At 31.5% G+C, this 6946-nt stretch overlaps 1 non-coding gene across 1 annotated transcript; it reads left to right on the top strand.

Moving 5' to 3' along the window:
• The first annotated feature begins 5956 nt into the window (after positions 1-5956).
• LOC133792840 (small nucleolar RNA R71) lies at positions 5957-6063 on the top strand. Its single transcript, XR_009874311.1, has one exon. It is a non-coding gene; the product is annotated as a small nucleolar RNA R71 (small nucleolar RNA).
• The last annotated feature ends 883 nt before the right edge of the window (positions 6064-6946 follow it).

Below are 6946 nucleotides of genomic sequence, written 5' to 3'. Positions count from 1 at the left end.
CTCAATTCGTAAAATGACTTGACTTGATTATGTCAAACAACACCAAATCAATCAAATAAATAGATATACATATGCACAGCGGCAAAAAAAAATAATTTCATGGAAGACTAATAATACCATAAATTCTCAAGAACTAATTTAGGGATGGCTCTGATACCAAATGTTAGAATACTATAATCTGAATTTAGCCCTAATTAATTCATCAGAATCAAACAATAGAAATATAGATTAGCGGAAGCGTACCGGAGTCCATAGAATCGATTTTGAACGGTATGATCTTCCAATCTTTGCATCAAAGTTTTTCTTTGGAACCTGAGTTTCTTGATGATGGGGATTCAAGAATACGATATGTTAAGCGATGCAAAACTGGGGACCTACCTCTTTATTAATAACTGGAAAAACAGTAATTAATAATTTATTTACTATTTCTAATTTGGCCCCTCATCAAATCAGAAATTGTCTCAATGGTATCCACATATAAAAATCATGACAATCATGCCCTTAAGTCATAAACTTTATTCAAAAATAGACCACATAAATTTGACTCATTTATATAATGACCCATCACACATTTTTATATTTACAATTGTGACCCCAAATAAATAAATTTTTAACAGAAAGGCCATAAATATAATACAAATTTGGCATAATAATTAGATACATATTATATATTTTCGAATGTACGTTTGATTAATTTTAAAATTATAAATATTATCTATAATTTTAATAAAAATTAGTTTACTATTTATTTATTTTTAATATATATATATATAATAGAATGAATTATAGTTCTATAGTATATATAAATATTTATATCAATAATTACTACATATGACATCTAAACATAATGTTGACATAAATATATATTTATATGACTATATGACATATATATATATATAAAATACAATAATATTTAAAAATAAATTAATAATAGAAATAAAACAATAATAGAAAAAATATATATGCATCAATTATTTTTAGTTTCTAATATATCTCGCAATGTCTTTTGGTGAATTTGACGAAGAAAAAGAGTTTCAATTACTTGATAAAAAACAAACTATTACACAAATTTATAAGATAAAAAAATGGTATGTATGCTTTTATTATTTTTAAATAAATATGATTTAATTATTTAAAATATCTTAAAAATATCATATTTCAATTAATTTATTTTTGTTTTAAGTTTATGTTTGTTCTAGTTTTTGAATTTGACAGTGACAATAAAATATTATATATTATATGTTTATATAATATAAAGTTGAATTAATTTTTTTTAAGTTATAAAATGTATGGTTTTATTATTTTTGAATAATTATAATTGTAAAATATCTAAAAAATATCATATTTTAATTTGTTTAATTATTTATTTATTTAAGTTTAAGTCATGTTTACAATCTACTGTTAAATATAATAATATTCCGTTAAAGTTAACGGAAAAAAAGTAAAAAACCGTTAAAACCAAGAATTTCTGTTATCTACATACTTTTTATATAGAAAATATATTTGTCACAATATTTATAATTGTGCTCCAATGCATTTCAAAAATAAAATTATGCTTCAATGCACAAAAGCATATTTAAGATGTAAATTGATATAAAAAATTAAAAGCATATTTGTAGTATGAATACATGTAGTAACTCATGTTTATACTCTTTTTTGTTTATTTGGTAAAGCCACCTAATATTATGGAAACAGTGTTTTCGTTGCCATCTGCTCAGTTAAATGAAAAAATAATTGCCACATGTAAGACCCAAATTATAATGGGAAAGTTGAGTTTGTATACTTAATGAGAGGTCCTAATTAAAAAAAAATGCTAGGGATTTTGAACGTTTCAAAATGATGTCAATTGTTGCTACTATACCCAAAATGCCCTCGACATAATTTCTACCATTTCTCTCTCCCTCAATCCATTCTTCTCAACCCACTCTCTTTTTCTCTAGAAAAAATCCATGGGTAAGGTAAAATATAAGAGAACTCAATGTAATGGTAAGTATTCATCACTTAAGATACTAAAATACTGCTTTTTTAATAGATCTGGGTATGATTTTTGAGTTTTTTTTGCGATATTTTTTTTTCAGATTTGAAATTATGAAATCTGCAGAAAATCCACTTGCTCAATGGTGTTCGATGTCAGCTCGATGGGGCCTTCAAAATCAAGATTTTCATGAAAAAATCGATGTTGCTCGATGCTGGTTCAATAGTTGCTCGATGGTGCTCAATGCGATTCTTGCAAGAGACGTAATTTTTCACTCTGGTGTCCGTTTGGGGTAATTTTTTTATTTTGGGTATTTATCAAGATTTACATGTTTGAAATGTGTATATACATATTTGGAAAGTGTAAATCTTGAAAAATGTAAAATGCAAAACATACCTCATGCTAAAGACATATTTTGGTATGTTTTGGTATATTTTCAAGTTCTAAACTTTGAAAGTGTGTACATGCACATCTCAAGCGTGTAGATCTCGAAAAAATACCCAAAATAAAACAAATCACCCCAAATGGACACCCGAGTGAAAAATTATGTCTCATGTAAGAATCACATCGAGCACCATCAAGCGACCATCAAAACTCCCCCAAACTTACTCTTTGCTCTCCCTCGAGCAAAGGACCACAAACTCACATGACAAAACTCAGAACCTAAACAACCAACACACTTGAATCAAGCCGACAACAATAATTCATGCCTCAAGCTATGATGACTAACACACTTATATAATCTTCAGGAAAATCAACTTATAATCAAGAATTTCAGTCAAAACATTATTCCAATTTACTTAAGTCCAAACAAAAATAAAAGCTCTCAAAATCATGATTAATAAATAAAATGCATTCGAATCAATTCATGCTCACCAAATTTTTTTTATTACAATCAATTAATATCATTATCCCATAAGCTTGCTATACTTACTAATCTCCACTAATGTAGAAAACAAATGCTCAAAAATCAATAGGACTCTCATCGCTTATAATTGAAGGGCTTAGGTAAAGGTAGATGAAAAAGTCATTTGAGCTCAAATATACTATAAGCACTCAACCAAACAATTCAACCTTTATCCACTCACAAACCCAAAAACCAATCCCAAATTTCCCAATATTTCTTATTTTGAGAGAGAATTCATAAACTGATTTTTTTTTTCTAATGACACTACACTTCCCCAAACTTATTTCTTTGTATTTTCAACTGGAGTGTAGTTCATATTCAATATACTTTTTCTTTATTTCTCTCTCAATTTTTATTCTTCTATTGACACAAATTTCTAAATATAAACCTCATTGCAAACCATGCCCCAATCACTTTTCATATGCTCATAGTATATCAAAGGGAATGAAAAATAACAAAGTTTCAAATATCAAAATAATTGTCAAACAAAAATAATCAAATTAGGCTCAAAATTGGGTAACTCGAGATTTAATAAATCAAGGTTGGCTTGAAAGACTCAAACGTTCCAAAGAATTGCCTAAATCATTTTCCTAAGTATGCATAATCTAGGATTTCATCTCAAAAAGCAAGCAAACAAGTTCTAAGATAACAACATTTTCATAATTTATTTTTAGTTTCAAAATTCAGCAAGCATAAAAATTGTTCAATTACACAAAATTTATTAAAAATCATGATTAAGCTCTCAATTATTTAAGTAGAAAAAATAAAAATTGGAAAGAAATATTCAACCAAGCACACAGATTTGTATAACTTCATTCCCATTCAATTTATACAACATATCATTCAATCATATTATCATTGACTAATCATTGTCAACTTGATTCAACTAACATTCTAAACAACCTAGACAAAACATAACAAACACAGCACAACACGACTAACAAAATAACATAATATATACAAAACAATAAATTCCTTCCCCCAAACTTAACATAAACATTGTCCCCAATGTTTAAATAAAAACTAAGGAAAAGAAACTTATCTGACACCTCAAACTGCTTAACATAATACAAAGTGAGATGGTGAATCGAAAATGGGAAAATAAATTTTTTTGGGTTATCCCATAGTTCATTCTGTCAGAGCCCGAAGTAGCGCTGCAACTCAAATTAGATATTAAAATAAAATAAACATAAATACTCAAAATACTAAAATTAAAGTGTTCATAATCCAAAACTTAAATAAAACTAATAATAAAAAAATGGAAATAAAAAATTGGAATGCCTCCAAATGCACTGTCGTTAACGTCATGTAGCCAGACACTTGTTTTTTTTCATATTCAACTTGGATCAAGTCCACCCCTCACATCCTTAAGAGCCATACTATCATGAGTTGGCTCTCGTTTCTTGTTATTATAAATTGGTGGAACTTTACCCCGCTCATGTGACATTCGAATCCTATCACTAAATAACCTTTTTAAACGATGACACACTTTTTGTATTCCACTATTATCCATGGATCTTTGCTTTCCAACTTGTTCTCTCCTCGTTTTACCACTTCAACTCTACAACAAGTTGGAATTTTCATTACTGCAAAAACATTAAATATTACCTCCTCCTTTTGCACTCGCAGCTTCAATTCACCATTTTGTACATCGATTAAAGCCCTACCGATAGCCAAGAATGGTCTTCCAACTATTATTGGAATATTGTCATCTCCCTCCATATCAAGAATAATAAAGTTCGCAAGAAAGATGAATTTGTCCACTTTTACTAATACATCCTCAACCACTCCATGAGGATGTTTGACTGATTGATCTGCAATTTGCAAAGACACCGTAGTAGGTCGAGCTTCTCCCAAATTCAACTTCCCGAAAGATTGATAAAGGCATTAGATTCACACTGGCCCCTAAATCACATAAAGCCTTTATCACCATTGAGCCCCCTATAGAGCATGGGATATTGAAACTACCAAGAGCTTTAAGCTTGGGAGGTAGTTTCTTTTGAATTATCGCACTGCACTCCTCAGTAAGCGCCACTGTCTCATAGTCCCCCAGCTTCCTTTTATTTGACAAAATTTCTTTCATAAACTTCAAATAACTTGGAATTTGTTCAAGTGCCTCTGCAAACGGGATATTGATGTGTAGCTTTTGAAAGATATCCAAAAATTTAGACAATTGTTTGTCATGCTTATTCTTTTGAAGCCTCTGAGGATATGGGATCTTTATATGGTGATCTACGCTTATTTCTGGCTGTTTTTCTAAGTTCTCAGTAACATTTGATCCACTTAACTTCGTCTCCTTATTAACTACTTTTGGCTCTTTTAACTCCTTGCCACTCCTCAAGGATATTGCATTGCACTGTTCTTTTGGGTTTACCTCAGTAGTGCTTGGTAAGTTCCCTTGAGCATGGTTTGTCATCAAAGTAGTCAACTTCCCAATTTGAGTCTCCAAACTCCTAATAGATGACCTAGTTTCTGTCATGAGCTGGTTCAGTACATCAGACTATGTGCCAGGTTGTTACATATGTGTTGGGTGATGTGGTTGTGGCTGCAGAGGTGGGTATTGTTGTTGACTTTGAGGGAAAGGCTGTTGTATAACTTGATTATTTTTCCATAAGAAGTTAGGATAATTCATCCACCCTTGGTTATATGACATCGAAAATGGGTTGTTGGTTGGTCTTTGAAAATTTCCTATAGCTTGGACTTGTTCCATAGGTATATTATTCATATCCATAGCAGGACATTGATTTAGTGGATGAGCACTCCCACATGCCCCACATAAACTTTGAAGTTTCATGGTTTTGGCTGACAGGTTGCTCTGTTGTAACTGCTTCGTTAAAGCTACCACTTGCGTTGTAAGCATGGAAATAACATCCAATTCAATCATACTAGCCACCTTCTTTGTTTGTCCCCTTTCAGTTGGCCACTGGTAGTTATTCATTGCCATCTCCTCTAGCAATTGATACATCTCAATAACACTCTTGCTCATGAATGCACCCCCTGTTGCAACATCTATTATGGTAGGAGCAGTACCATTCAACCCATTATAAAAATTATGGACTAGCATCCACTTCTCTATACCATGATGTGGGCACTTCCTTGACAACTCTTTAAATCTTTCTTGTGCATCATACAATGATTCCCCTTTTTTCTAGTAGAAATTATTGATTTCCCCTCTCAACTTTGCAGCTTTTGCTAGAGGGAAAAACTTTGCTAAGAACTTCTGGGCTAACTCCTCCCATGTTGTGATAGAATTAGCTTGCAATGAAATTAGCCAACTCTTTGCTCGGTCTCGTAGAGAGAATGGGAATAATCTAAGTCTAATTGCATCGTCACTTACCCCATTCATTTTAAATGTTGCACATAGCTCTAGGAAATTGGCTATGTGAAAATTTGGATCTTCCATGGGAAACCCCCAAAACTGAATAGTAGACTACACCATTTGTAATATTGCTGGCTTAATCTCGAAATTCTTTGTAGCAATAGTGGGGTGTTTGACGCATGAATGCACTCCTGTGACAGTAGGAAGTACATAGTCTCTAAGCATCCTTGGCCCTTGTTCCACTAGGACTTCTGCAATATTTGGGATATTATTAACATTAGCAACATTGATTGCTACATTTCCTTGATTCTCAGCCATGGAAAAATCCAGTATTTTTCTTTATCTTCTGGTTTTGTCTGCACGTTCTTTCAATTTCAAGATCTACCGGTATGAGTTCCTTTTGTCTACTTTGTCTCATATACCAAATGTTGACTGTGTTTTTAGCCAACGACGTGAGAACGTCAAAAACGACAAGCCTTCAAGAGAATGTAAATGACAACAGACAGTTTAATCAATAAAAGTAAATAACACGAGATTTTATAGTGGTTCAGCCCCGATAGTCGGTAATAGCCTAATCCACTTAGAGATTTTATTACTTTATTCACACTTAAGATCAGATGAACCATTGTCAACTGAGTTTCTTAAATGTAAATATTCCAGAATACAAAAAAGGGATTCTCTTCAGGAAAACACACTTTCTCTCTGTAGAACACAGATTAATTCTCAATTCGCCAAAAAAAGTCCT

Source organism: Humulus lupulus, chromosome 7 (assembly GCF_963169125.1).
Source record: "Humulus lupulus chromosome 7, drHumLupu1.1, whole genome shotgun sequence".
Classification (NCBI taxonomy): domain Eukaryota; kingdom Viridiplantae; phylum Streptophyta; class Magnoliopsida; order Rosales; family Cannabaceae; genus Humulus; species Humulus lupulus.
Note: the sequence above shows the minus strand (reverse complement) of the source record. Positions and strands in the feature narration are given on the sequence as shown.